This window comes from Theropithecus gelada, chromosome 12 (genome assembly GCF_003255815.1).
Source record: "Theropithecus gelada isolate Dixy chromosome 12, Tgel_1.0, whole genome shotgun sequence".
In the NCBI taxonomy this organism is placed as follows: Eukaryota; Metazoa; Chordata; class Mammalia; order Primates; family Cercopithecidae; genus Theropithecus; species Theropithecus gelada.
In genome coordinates, this window is record NC_037680.1 from 118,717,668 (window position 1) to 118,732,580 (window position 14,913).

Consider the following 14,913-nt stretch of genomic DNA (forward strand, 5'->3'; position numbering starts at 1 on the left):
CGGAGTCTCGCTCTGTCGCCCAGGCTGGAGTGCAGTGGCGCGATCTCGGCTCACTGCAAGCTCCACCTCCCGGGTTCACGCCATTCTCCCGCCTCAGCCTCCGAGTAGCTGGGACTACAGGCGCCCGCCACCACGCCCGGCTAGTTTTTTTTTTTTTGTATTTTTAGTAGAGACGGGGTTTCACCATGTTAGCCAGGATGGGGTCAGTGGAATTTTGAAAGGGATTTCATTTCCTGTGGGTTCATTTGGAGAAATAGCACCGTTTTAAAAAATGTCTTCTAATAAATGAATGATCTGTCTTTCCATTTACTTTTTCTTTAGTTTTTCTTAACAATGTTTTGTGTTTTTCAGTGTATAAAATTTGTGCCTCTTTTATAAAATGTATTCCAAGAGATTTTATGCTTTGTGAGCATAAAACAAAAATTTTTCTTAATTTTATTTTGAATTTTTATTTCTGAAGTACAGAAATCCAATTGATTTTTATGTTTTGCTCTTGTAACCTGAAAACTTGCTGAACTTGCATATTAGCTATAGTAGCTTTGTGTGTGTTTGTGAATCCTGAAGACTGCATACAAGATCATGTCATCTACAAATAGAGAAAATGTTACTTCTTCCTTTGTAATATTGATGCCTTCTTCCTAATGTTCTTGTCCAGTTTTCCTGGTGAGAACCTCTAGTACAGTGGTACCCAACCTTTTTGGCACCAGGGACTGGTTTTGTAAAAGACAACATTACATTTGTTGTGCACTTTATTGTTATTATATATTGTAATATATAATGAAAAAATTATACAACTCACCATAATGTGGACTCAGTAGGAGCCCTGAACTTGTTTTCCTGCAACTAGAGGGTCCCATCTGGGGGTGATGGGAGACAGTGACAGATCATCAGGCATTAGATTCTCATAAGGAATGCGCCACCTAGATCTCTGGCATGCACAGTTCATGATAGGGTTCCCACTCCTATGAGAATCTAATCCAGTCACTGATCTGACAGGAGGTGGAGCTCGGGCAGTAATGGGAGCACTGAGGAGCAGCTATAAATACAGATGAAGCTTCACTCACTCACCAGCTGCTCATCTCCTGCTGTGTGCCCTGGGTCCCAACAGGCCATGGACCAGAACAGGGGTTGGGGACAGACCGCTGCTCTAGTACAATACCAAATAAAATTGGCGAGAGCAGGCAATCTTGTCTTGTGGTTGCTCTAAGGGGGAAGCTTCTGTCTTTCACCATTAAGTGTGATGTTAGCTGTTGGTTTTTGTAGATATCGTTAAAAAGTTATTGAAGTTTGAATCTGTTTCTAGTTGGTTCATTATCTATCATGAAAGAATGTGGGATTCTGTTAAATGCTTTTTGTGCATCTATTGATATTATGCATTTGTCATTTATTCTGTTAATACGATGCATTACATTGATTTACTTCTGGATATTAAACAAATCTTGCATTTCTGAGATAAGCCCTACTTAGTCATGGTGTATAATTCCTTATGCATACTGCTGGATTCAGTGTTCTGATATTTAATCGAGAGTTTTCGCATCCATATTCTTAAGAGATATTCATTTGTAGTTTTCCTGTGAGGTCTTTGTATGCTTTGGTATTTCAGTAATATTGGCCTCATGCAGTGCGTGGAGGAGCGTCCCTTCCTCTCTGTTATTTGGTAACAGTTTTGAAAGATTCGTGTGAGTTCATCTTTATATGTTTGGTAAATGTAGGCATGAAGCAGTCAGGTCCTGAGTTTTAGTTTGTGGGAATTTCATAATTACTATTTTAATCTCTTTTTTGTGATATGTTCAGATTTCCTTTTTTTCTTGAGTCACCTGTAGGTTTGTCAGTTTTTAAAACATTTTTAAATAACCGTTTGGTGTTTTATTTCCTTCTCTTTATATTATTTTCTAGTCTCTATATCATGAATTTACACACAACCCTATGATTTCATTCTTTTGTCTCTTTGGGTTAGTTCTTCTTTTTCTAGGTTCCTAGAGTGTTAGAGCATTTATCCTTCTTATGTTTTAGACATATGCATTTAGAGCTATAAATTTCCCTCTTAGTAATGCTTTGACTACATTCAATAATTACATTCAATTTTTGTATGTTGTGATTTTTTCTTCATCTCAAAATTAGAAAACTAATTTACTTCCTGATTTTTTGTTGCTTAATTGATACATAGTGATTAATTCCCCGTATGTCCTTTGTCCGGAGCTGCGCGCCCCGGCCATAGCAAATAATAATTAATGATTAAACGCCCGAGCTCTATTCCTTTCCACCTTCTACCTCCTCCCTAGATTTGTTGTTTCTCTTTTGTATCAATACCTCATAAAAGATGGCGCTCTTCCTGTTTCTCCTTCACCTGTTTTTCCCCCTCGCGCCTGCGAAAATTGTTACTTTGTAGCGCAGGCACCATCCCGCGCCCGGGAAAATTACCAACTGACAGCGCAGGCGCAACATGACGTTGGACCAGAGAAACCAATACCTACTTGGTCACGCCCTCTGCGTTGAGATCATCTCCGCCTCTGGCCCAACCCCTTCCCCTCCAAGTGTATATAAGGCACTGCATTACCGCCATTAAACGAGACTTGATCAGAGCACTGTCTTGTCTCCATTTCTCGTGTCTCTTGTCCCCCAAATTCCCACTCCCTCCTCCAGGGCCTGCTTCGACGATCCCGCGGGCCGGGATACGTGGCGCCCGAACAGGGACCTGGAAACGAGGGACTCCGTGAGGAAGAGGATGCCAAAGGACGGTCGACCGCTAACCCAGACAAAAGGAGTAAAACTCTTCCGATCTCCGCGGGAACCTGCCGCGTCAGAATCGAAGGTAAGTGGCGCGTCCGAAATGGGACAAGAATTAAGTCAACATCAGATTTATGTAGGACAATTAAAAGAGGCTTTAAAGATATGAGGAGTAAAGGTTAAAGGTAATGATTTGTTTAAGTTTTTTGATTTTGTAAAAGACACTTGCCCTTGGTTCCCACAGGAAGGAACTATTGATATTAAAAGATGGCGTAGAGTAGGGGACTGTTTTCAGGACTATTATAATACTTTTGGGCCAGAAAAAATTCCTGTGACCGCCTTCTCTTATTGGAACCTCATTAGAGATTTAATAGATAAGAAGGAGGCCGATCCGCAAGTCATGGCTGCGGTCGCTCAAACAGAGCATATTTTAAAGGTTAGCTCCCGCTCTAACCTCACAAAGCCTCCGCAAGATACGGAGGAGGATCTCATTTCCCTCGAAAGTGATCATGAGGAAATTAAGTCTCCTTCAGTAACAGATAAAGAAATGCCACACGAAAACAAACCGAAAAAATACCCAATTTTACAGATGCTTCAAAAAGAGGAGGAAATTAATAAGCCTAATCAATCAGACATAAATTGGGATGATTTAGAGGAAGAGGCGGCTAAATATCTCAACCCTGATTTGCCTCCCTTTACTTCATACCCGCCCCCATATAATAAGACATATAATGAGGCTTCTGCGCCTATTGTTATGGCAGCAATAGATCCCAAAGAAGAATTAAAACAAAAAATTGTTCAACTAAAAGAGCAAATTAAACTTGAAGAGTTACATCAATCATTGATAATTCGACTCCAAAAGCTAAAAACAGGAAATAAAAAAATACCCAACTCAGACGCTATGGAGGGTTCCTTGCGCCCACCTCAGCGGCCTGGACAACATGTTCCAAGAGGGGGGTTAGCTGCTAGCCGACATAGAGAAGACTCCTCCCCCAAAGACGTTTTTCCGGTCACTGAAACCATAGATGAACAGGGACAGGCTTGGAGGCATCATACTGGATTTGATTTTACTATTATAAAAGAGTTAAAGACTGCTGCCTCTCAGTATGGGGCTACTGCTCCATATACTCTTGCTATAGTGGAATCTGTACCTGAGAATTGGCTCACTCCTACAGACTGAAATACCTTAGTTAGGGCAGTTCTTTCTGGGGGAGACCACTTAATTTGGAAGTCAGAGTTCTTTGAAAATTGTAGAGATACAGCTAAAAGAAATCAACAGGCAGGAAACGGTTGGGATTTTGATATGTTAACTGGTTCAGGTAATTATGCAGACACTCAGGTCCAAATGCAATATGACCCTGGATTGTTCTCACAAATCCAGGCTGCTGCTACAAAAGCCTGGAGAAAACTTCCCGTTAAAGGAGATCCAGGGGCCTCACTCACGGCAGTTAAACAAGGACCCGATGAGCCATTTTCAGACTTTGTGCATAGACTTATGACCACGGCAGGTAGAATCTTTGGAAATGCAGAAACGGGTGTAGATTATGTTAAACAGTTAGCTTATGAAAACGCTAACCCCGCCTGCCAAGCGGCAATCAGACCTTATCGAAAGAAAACAGATTTAACAGGGTACATTCGCCTTTGTTCAGATATTGGGCCCTCATATCAACAAGGCCTAGCAATGGCCGCCGCTTTTAGCGGCCAAACAGTAAGAGACTTCCTCATTAACAAAGGTAAAGATAAAGGGGGATGTTTTAGGTGCGGTAAAAGGGGACACTTTGCAAAAGATTGCCATGAAAACCAAAATAAAAATCCAGAAGCGAAAATCCCAGGCCTTTGCCCAAGGTGTAAAAGAGGAAGGCACTGGGCAAACGAATGTAAATCTAAAACTGACAGTCAAGGAAATCCTTTATCTCCCAGGCAGGGAAACGGGATGAGGGGCCAGCCCCAGGCCCCGAAACAAGCATATGGGGCAGTCAGCTTTGTTCCAGCCAGCAACAGCAATCCATTTCAAAACTTAGTAGAGCGACCCCAGGGAGTGCAGGACTGGACCTCAGTTCCACCTCCCACACAGTACTAACACCTGAAATGGGACCACAAACCTTAAATACCGGAATATATGGACCCTTACCACCTAACACTTTTGGGCTACTTTTAGGAAGAAGTAGTGTCACCATGAGAGGCTTACAAGTCCTCCCTGGAGTTATCGATAATGATTATGAGGGAGAAATTAAAATTATGGCCAGAGCTATTGCTAATATTATTACTGTCCCTCAAGGAGTTAGAATAGCTCAGTTAATCCTGCTACCCTTAGTTAAAACAGATAATAATATCCAACACTCTAATAGAAATATAAAAGGTTTCGGATCATCAGATATATATTGGGTGCAACCAATTACAAATCAAAAACCCTCTCTAACCTTATGGTTAGACGGGAAGGCATTCACTGGGCTAATAGACACAGGGGCTGATGTAACTATCATTAAACAAGAAGATTGGCCCTCTCATTGGCCTACCACAGAGACTTTAACTCACTTAAGAGGAATTGGACAAAGCAGTAATCCTAAACAAAGTTCTAAATACCTAACATGGACAGATAAAGAAAACAATTCAGGCCTCATTAAGCCATTTGTCATCCCTTACCTACCTGTTAACCTTTGGGGACGAGATCTGCTTTCTCAAATGAAAATTATAATGTGTAGTCCAAATGATATAGTTACTGCACAAATGTTAGCTCAAGGATACACCCCTGGTAAAGGTCTTGGAAAAGGAGAAAACGGTATTCCACAGCCTATACTGGTTTCAGGACAACTTGATAAAAAGGGGTTTGGAAATTTTTAGCTCAGGCCGCTGACATACCTGCACCCCAAAGGTGCGCTGACCCCATTACTTGGAAGTCAGATGAGCCCGTTTGGGTTAATCAGTAGCCTTTACTGAATAATAAACTAAGTGCCGCCCAACAGTTAGTGCAGGAACAACTGGAAGCAGGACATATTGTAGAAAGTAATTCTCCTTGGAATACACCTATTTTTGTTATTAAAAAAAAAGTCTGGTAAATGGAGACTCTTACAAGATTTAAAAACAATAAATATCACTATGGTCCTTATGGGTGCCTTACAACCAGGATTGCCTTCACTGGTTGCGATTCCTCAAAAATATTTTAAAATCATTATTGACCTTAAAGATTGCTTTTTTACAATTCCCCTTCACCCTGCTGACCAAAAAAGATTTGCCTTTAGTCTTCCATCTACAAATTTGAAGCAACCAATGAAGCGCTATCAATGGAAAGTCTTACCTCAGGGTATGGCCAATAGTCCTACCTTGTGTCAAAAATATGTAGCTGCTGCTATAAAGCCAGTCAGAAAAACATGAACACAAATGTATATTATACATTATATGGATAATATTTTAATAGCAGGAGAAATTGGCGAACAAGTCTTACAGTGTTTTGCCCAACTCAAACAAGAGTTAACAGCAGCCGGACTACAAATAGCCCCAAAAAAAGTACAATTACAAGATCCATACACCTATCTTGGTTTCCAAATTAATGGACCCAAAGTCATTAATCAAAAGGCCGTTATACGTCGTGATCATTTAAAAACTTTAAATGATTTCCAAAAATTACTGGGAGACACAAATTGGCTTCGGCCGTACTTAAAGCTCACTACAGGAGAGTTAAAACCTCTCTTCGATATATTAAAAGGAGACTCTAATCCAAAATCTCCCAGGTCCATTACCAAAGAAGCATTAATAGCACTCCAACAGGTAGAGCATGCCATTGCAACACAATTTGTTACCAGTATTGATTATTCTTAGCCATTAATATTCATTATTTTTAACACAACAATAACCCCTACTGGCTTATTCTGGCAGAACAATCCCATTATGTGGGTACACCTACCCTCCTCCCCTAAAAAGGTTTTGTTGCCTTATTATGATGCCATAGCTGATCTAATTATCTTAAAAAAAAAAAAAAACAGTAAAAAATACTTTGGAATAGAACCCTCTACCATTATACAACCCTACACTCAATCACACATCCATTGGCTGTTACAAAATACAGAAGCCTGGCCAATTGCTTGCGCTTCCTACACTGGCGCAATTGACAACCATTACCCACCTAACAAACTCATTCAATTTTGCAAACTTCATGCGTTTGTGTTTCCCCATATTACCAGTAAAAAACCCCTCAATGACGCATTACTAATTTTCACTAATGGATCTTCCACAGGGCTTGCCGCTTACACCTACAATGATGTAATCGTTAAATTCCAAACCGCTTATACATCAGCTCAGCTGGTCGAGTTGCAAGCTATAATTACAGCATTATCAGCTTTTCCTTGTCAGCCACTTAACATTTACACCGACAGCGCCTACCTGGCTCATTCAATACCCCTCTTAGAGACCGTGCCTCAAATTAAACATATTTCAGACACAGCTAACCTATTTCTACAATGCCAACAACTTATTCAAAAAAGGACTACTCCCTTTTTCCTTGGGCATATCAAAACACATTCAGGATTACCGGGACCTTTAACTCAAGGTAATGCAACAGCCAACACGGCAACAAAAACCATAGCCACAGTCACTATAGACAATTTACAACAAGCACAAAAAGCACACGCCTTACATCATTTAAACGCCCAAACCTTAAGGCTTATGTTTAAACTTACCAGAGAACAAGCTCGACAAATGTTAAACAATGCGCCAACTGCATAACACATTTACCTGTTCCCCATTTAGGCGTTAACCCCCGAAGACTCATCCCCAACAAGATTTGACAAATGGACGTTACTCACCACTCAAAATTCGGTCAATTAAAATATATCCATGTATGCATAGACACCTATAGTAGATTCATTATTGCAACTCTCCAAACAGGAGAGGCCACCAAACATGTCATAGCTCATTTATTACACTGCTTTTCTATTTTAGGAATACCCAAACAAATCAAAACAGATAATGGCCCTAGTTATTTTTTTTTATTTTTTATTTTTTTTGAGACGGAGTCTCGCTCTGTGGCCCAGGCTGGAGTGCAGTGGCGCGATCTCGGCTCACTGCAAGCTCCACCTCCCGGGTTCACGCCATTCTCCCGCCTCAGCCTCCGAGTAGCTGGGACTACAGGCGCCCGCCACCACGCCCGGCTAGTTTTTTTTTTTGTATTTTTAGTAGAGACGGGGTTTCACCATGTTAGCCAGGATGGTCTCGATCTCCTGACCTCGTGATCCACCCGCCTCGGCCTCCCAAAGTGCTGGGATTACAGGCTTGAGCCACCGCGCCCGGCCAATGGCCCTAGTTATATAGCAAAAGCCTTTTTACAATTCTGTAATACCCTACAAATTAAACATACCACAGGCATTCCCTACAATCCCCAAGGACAAGGTATAATAAAAAGAGCCCATCTGTCATTAAAAACTGTTATCACAAAATTAAAAGGGGGGAGCTGGTACCCCGTGAAGGGTACCCCCAGAAACATACTCAATCATGCCCTGTTTATCCTTAATTTTTTAAATTTGGACAGTCATGGAAAATCGGCTGACGACCGTTTCTGGCATCCTGAATCTCAAAAACAGTTCACAATGGTAAAATGGAAAGATCCACTTGATAATTCATGGCATGGCCCCGATCCAGTTTTAATTTGGGGAAGAGGCTCAGTATGCATCTTCTCACAAAAAAATGATGCAGCCAGATGGCTGCCTGAAAGATTGGTAAGACAAATAAATCATAACCATTGTCAGTCCAGGGAAGATAAATCTCCCTAAGAAGTTTCTTCCTTCTTGTTTTTCAGAAAATGAAGCCTAACATGAGATTCCTTTGGGGAATAATCGCTCTATATAACATAGTGGCAGTCTATGCAGGTTTTGGTGACCCTCGTAAAGCAAGAGATCTAATACGAAAACAATACGGACAGCCTTGTGACTGCAGAGGGGGACAAGTATCTGAACCTCCATCAGACAGAATCACCCAGGTGACTTGCGCGGGCAAGACAGCTTACCTAATGCCAAACCAGTTATGGAAATGTAAGTCTACCCCAAGAGACACCTCACCTAGCGGGCCGCTCCCAAAATGCCCTTGTAGCTCTTTTCAATCTTCTATACATAGTTCCTGTTATACCTCCTATCAACAATGCAAATCAGGCAATAAGACATACTATATGGCCACGTTATTAAAAACACAAACTGGAGGTACCAGTGACGTACAAGTATTAGGATCCACCAATAAACTTGTACAATCTCCTTGTAACGGCCAAAAAGGAAAGCCTGTTTGTTGGAGCACTACCGCCCCCATTCACATTTCTGATGGAGGAGGCCCATTAGATACTGCAAGAATTAAAACCGTCCAGAAAAAATTAGAAGAGATTCATAAAGCTCTATATCCTGAACTTCAATATCACCCCTTAGCCCTGCCTGAGCTTAGAGATAATTTTAGGCTCGATACTCAGACTTTTGATATCCTCAATGCTACTTACAACTTACTTCAAATGTCCAATACAAGCCTAGCCCACGATTATTGGCTTTGTCTTAAGATGGGCCCCCCTATTCCTCTAGCTATACCTAACCTTTCATTGTCCTATGTCAATTACTCAAATGAGTCCTTGGTCAATAATTCCTGTCCTATTATCTCTCCCCTCTTAGTTCAACCGATGACGTTTTCTAATTCCTCTTGTCTCTTTTCACCGTCATATAATAACACTAAAGAAATTGATCTAGGCTATGTTGTGTTTGACAACTGTACCTCCATAATCAATGCCACCAGCCCTTTGTGTGCCGTAAATGGCTCGGTTTTCGTTTGTGGAAACAACATGGCATATACTTATCTACCTATAAATTGGACAGGGCTTTGTGTTCTGGCCACTCTTCTCCCCGACATTGATATCATCCCTGGAGATGAACCTATCCCCATCCCTGCCATCGAACATTTTATTTATAGACCGAAACGAGCCATACAATTTATTCCCTTATTGGCTGGACTAGGAATCACCACTGCATTTACTACAGGAGCCACAGGCCTAGGGGTCTCACTAACCCAATATACCAAATTATCCAATCAATTAATTTCAGATGTACAGACCTTATCCAGTACTATACAAGATTTACAAGACCAAGTAGATTCAGTAGCAGAAGTAGTTCTCCAAAATAGGAGAGGTCTAGATTTGCTAACGGCAGAACAGGGAGGGATCTGTTTGGCTTTACAGGAAAAGTGCTGTTTTTACGCCAACAAATCCGGAATCGTCAGAGATAAGATAAAAACGTTACAAGAAAAACTAGAAAAGCGCAGAAAAGGCCTGGCCGCCAATCCCTTGTGGACTGGACTCGATGGACTTCTCCCCTATCTCCTGCCATTCCTTGGTCCTTTACTTACTCTTCTACTCTTTCTCACTCTCGGGCCTATAATCCTTAATAAGCTTATGGCGTTTGTCAGACAACAAATCGAGGCCTTCCAGGCCAAGCCTATACAGGTCCATTATCATCGCCTTGAGATGACGGAAAATGGTGAGTCTTATTTACCTTAATAAGACCACCTCCCCTGTGTGCTGAACTGGACAGTCAATGACAGGTAAGAGGACACTATCCCCATCGGAGCCTAAGACAGGAGGGCCGCCCTTGCTGCTGCCTTATCCCATGACGGGCCTAGAAGATGGGGATGAGATGACCCAACCTAAGACAGGCGCAGTTCCCGAGGGGTCATTTCTTATCATAAAATAATAAAAAGGGGGACCTGTCCGGAGCTGCGCGCCCCGGCCATAGCAAATAATAATTAATGATTAAACGCCCGAGCTCTATTCCTTTCCACCTTCTACCTCCTCCCTAGATTTGTTGTTTCTCTTTTGTATCAATACCTCATAAAAGATGGCGCTCTTCCTGTTTCTCCTTCACCTGTTCCCCCCCCCCTGCGAAAATTGTTACTTTGTAGCGCAGGCACCATCCCGCGCCCGGGAAAATTACCAACTGACAGCCCAGGCGCAACATGACGTCCGACCAGAGAAACCAATACCTACCTAGCCACACCCTCCGCAATGAGATCATCTCCGCCTCTGGCCCAACCCCCTCCCCTCCAAGTGTATATAAGGCATTGCATTACCGCCATTAAACGAGACTTGATCAGAGCACTGTCTTGTCTCCATTTCTCGTGTCTCTTGTCCCCCAAATTCCCACTCCCTCCTCCAGGGCCTGCTTCGACGATCCCACGGGCTGGGATAGTCCTTCTGCTGCTGATGCCTAGTAATTCCACTGTAGTCACAGAAGACACTTGTGTGCTTTCATTACTTTTAACTTTAGTCAGGTTTCTTACATGTCAGTGTGTGATCTTCCTGGAGAATGTTTCATGTGCAGTTAAGAGTGTGTATTCTGTCGTTGAAATGTGGAGTGTTCTAGAATGACCACTTAGATACAGCTGGTTGATGGCACAGGTCAGTTCTGTGTCCTTGATGATTTTCTGTGTGGTTGTTCTAAAAACTGTTGGGAGAGGGGCCTCAAGTTCTAAGACTTATACTTTGAGATTCCTCTATTTGTCCCTTCACCTCTATTAGTTTCTGCTTCACATCTGTGCAGGTCTGGTATTTGGTGCACAGTTAGCATACACAATTAGTATTGGTATATATTGTTTTGAGGTTAACATTTTAAACATCACTGTATAAAGTTCCTTTCTGTATTTGGTAATTTTACCTGCTCTTAAGTCTACTTTTTTTGATATCAATATAGCAACTCCTGCTTTCTTTTGATTAATGTTTGCATGACATTTCTTTTCCCATCCTTTGACTTTCAACCCGTATATGTCATGATATTTGAAGTAAGCATTTTGTAAATTGCATAAAATTGGGCCATGTTTTTAAATCTATTTTTCAAATATCTGTTTCTTAATTAGTATGTTAGTCTCCTTACATTTTATGTCATTATTGTTATGCTAGAGATTAAGTACAGCATTTTGTTTTTTTGTTTTCTGGTTCTTTTATTTTTTTTGCTCTGCTTTTCATTTCCTTGTTTTTTTCTACATTCTATGGCAAGAAGCAATTTTTAACATTGTCTTTTGGCTTATTTTTGTATATTTGTGTTTTTCCTTCATCTTTTTATAGTGATTGCTCTAGATATTACAATCTATATACATATAAATTATATATAAATAATACAGTATAGAATATATAAAATCACAGTCTAGCGACATCATCACATGACCAGTTTGATTACAATGTAGAAACCTTATCTCCTTCTCGGTTCTATATTGCCTTCCCAATATATAACAGAGCTGTCTTAGATATCATCCCAACAGATATTTAGAACCACATCAGAACCACTTTAACCATCAATGAGTATTTATTCATTTTTTTTAAGTTCATGTCAGATAAATAATGTGCTAACGTCACAAGGTTGGAGGGTGACACATCTCACACGTGTGCATGAGTGTCCAATCGTCATGCTTATGAGCTAAAAATGATCGTATTTTTTTGCTGCTGTATTTTTCTTCCTTCAGGGTCATATTAGTTATCTAGGCTTCATAACAAAGCACCAAACTGGATGGCTCAAAACAGGAGAAGTGCATTGTCTCTTAGATGTAGAAGCCAGAAGTCCAAAGTCAAGGTGCCAGGAAGACACATCTTCCCTGAAGCCCATAGGCGAGAATTCCTCCTGGCCCCCGCCTGACTTTTGGTGTTGGGTATCGATCCCTGGCATGCCTTGGTGATGCCAATCTTAGCTTCTGTTGTCACCTGGTGTCCTCCCTGTCTGTCAGTTTCCAAATCACTTTCTTCGAACCATAGCAGCAATCATATGGGATTTAACACCTACTCTACTCAGTATGACCTTATTTCATCTGTGAAGACCCTATTTCCAAATAAGGTCACATTCACACATAGGAGGAGCTAGGGCTTTGTATCTGTCCATTCTCCGACTGCTATAAAGAAATACCTGGGACTGGGTAATTTATAAAGAAAAGAGGTTTAATTGCCTCTTGGTTCCACAGGCTATACAGGAAGCATGGCTGGGAGGCCTTGGGAAACTTACAATCGTGGCAGAGGTGAAAGGAAAGCAAGCATGTCTTCACATGGCCAACAGGAGAGAGAGCATGAAGGGGGAGATGCCACACATGTCTAAACAGCCAGATCTCCTGAGAGCTCACTCACTATCGTGAGAAAAGCAAAAGGAAAGTCCCCCCGGGACCCAATCACCTCCATCTTGGGAAGGTGTCATCCTCCTCCAACATTGGGGATTAGAATTCGACATGAGATTTGGGGGGATGCACAGAGCCAAACCATATCAGACTTAAGCGTAGCTTCCTGAGGGGACATAATTCAGTCTGTAACAGTGATGTGCCAGTAGCCCTTCTCATTCCCTTTTTGTTTAGAGAACTTCTGGTAGTAGGTTTGTTGGTGGCAAAGCCTCTTCGCTTTTCTTCTTCTGAGAATGTCAACCTGGGTTGACAGTTCGTTTCTCTCAGCACTAAAAATGTTGTGCCACTTTGTTCTGATCTCTGCAGCTTCCAGTGACAAATCCACTCCCATGTCAATTATTGTTCGTCTGTGAGGAAGGTGTCATTTCTCTCTTGCTCCATTCAGTCACGGCTTTTGTCTGTCATGAGTTTTTTATGCATTTTACTGTGATGTGTCTTGTAGGAAGTTCTTTGGTCTAATCCTGTTGTGGGCGTTCACTTGGGTGTTAGAATCTGTGGATTTATGTCTTTGGGAACATGTGTAAAGTTTTCAGCCACAAAGTTTTCAACTACTTTGCAACCCCAGCCTTTTCCTCTGCTCCTTTCAGGAATCGGATGCCACAAGTGTTAGATTTCCTTATTACAGCCCCACAGATCCCTGAGTCTCTGGTTATAGATTTTTATTACATCCCCACAAGATCCCTGAATCTCTTATTATAGATTTCCTGATTATGTTCCCCACAGATCCCTGAGTCTCTGGTTTTTGTTTTTGTCATCATTGTCATCCTATTTTCTGTCTCTTGTTCAGACTGATAAACTTCTATTTCCATTGTTCTATCTTCCAGTTCACTGATTCTTTCTTCTTCCCGTCCATTCTGCTGTTGAAACCACTAATGAGGTTTGTGTGTGTGTGTGTTTGGTTTGGTTTGGGATTTGTTTGTTTTTAATTTCAGCTATTTTATTTTTTGTTTCTATAATTTTATTTGGTCATTATTTTATATCTTCCATTCCTTTACTGAACTGTTTTTATTTTTATTTGTTTCAAACATGTTTTAAATTGTTTATGGAAGAACTTTAAGATGGCTGCCCTGAGGTCTTTGTCAGATAATTCTTACAGTGCTGCCACTTCAGTATTGGCATTTACCGATTGCCATGTTTTACTCAGCTTTATATCCCTGGTTCTAGGTATTACAAGTAATTTATTATGAATATCCTTCTTATTTAAACCTCATTTAAACCGCTTATGTAACTGCCTTCCTGGGACACTAGAGGGAAAGGCATGTGCAGCTGATGCCGCCAGGTGGAAGGGGATCCCCATGGTCCCTGCTCAGCCTCCCATGGTCCTGGGAGAGGCCACCCTGCATTCCCACTGCAATGGGAGGGGGTCTTTCTCTTGTTGCTGATGCACATGAGTGCAGAGGGTCTCATGGATGCAGACCGCACTGTCGTTCCAGCAACCACCTGTGCATTCCAAGGCCTGATTTTCCGCCCCCAAATTATCTCGCTTTTAGTAGTTCATGGGGACTGCCTAATTGACTACATCGTGTATGGTAAAAGACCAACACACATTTTATTTAAAGAGATACATTAAAATTCAAGCTATACCTAAACTCCACACACAGAAGCAGTGACTAAAGGATGGGAGTCAGCTGTGCCGCTGTAGCATTGCTGGAGTTATCACTGACACTGGCTGACTGTTATATTATTCTTTAGCTATGAAGTCTCTCGTGGGCCACTGAATTCCCTCTACCAAGGAAACTGAGCAAGTCTCTTTGCTGAGAGCATGGTGGCTTCGAAGCCCACCAGAGCAGCATTCCGGGTGAGAGAGGACCTCAGAGCCTCTCTCCTCTCCCCTGGGGACAGTGAAGTGCCCTACACTGCTGCCGCCTGCCCTCTGTGACCCAGGCACAGCCACCCTCACATCCTGAACCCCTGCCCCACCCTGGAGACACAGACACAGGAGCTGTCCACGGCGGTACCCCTCATCCTAGGTTTCGCTCTTTGCAGTTTCAGCCCCCTGAGGTCGACAGCAACTTCAGGAAT

At 41.8% G+C, this 14,913-nt stretch overlaps 1 protein-coding gene and 1 non-coding gene across 2 annotated transcripts in view; both read right to left on the reverse strand.

Annotated features, from left to right (window-relative positions):
* The window catches only part of LOC112635910 (contactin-associated protein-like 4), a 183,894-nt gene that overhangs the window by 151,210 nt on the left and 17,771 nt on the right, over window positions 1-14,913 (reverse strand). The window lies entirely within an intron of this gene.
* On the reverse strand, window positions 12,061-12,160 carry LOC112636849. The gene has a single exon (XR_003122317.1). It is a non-coding gene; the product is annotated as a small nucleolar RNA U13 (small nucleolar RNA).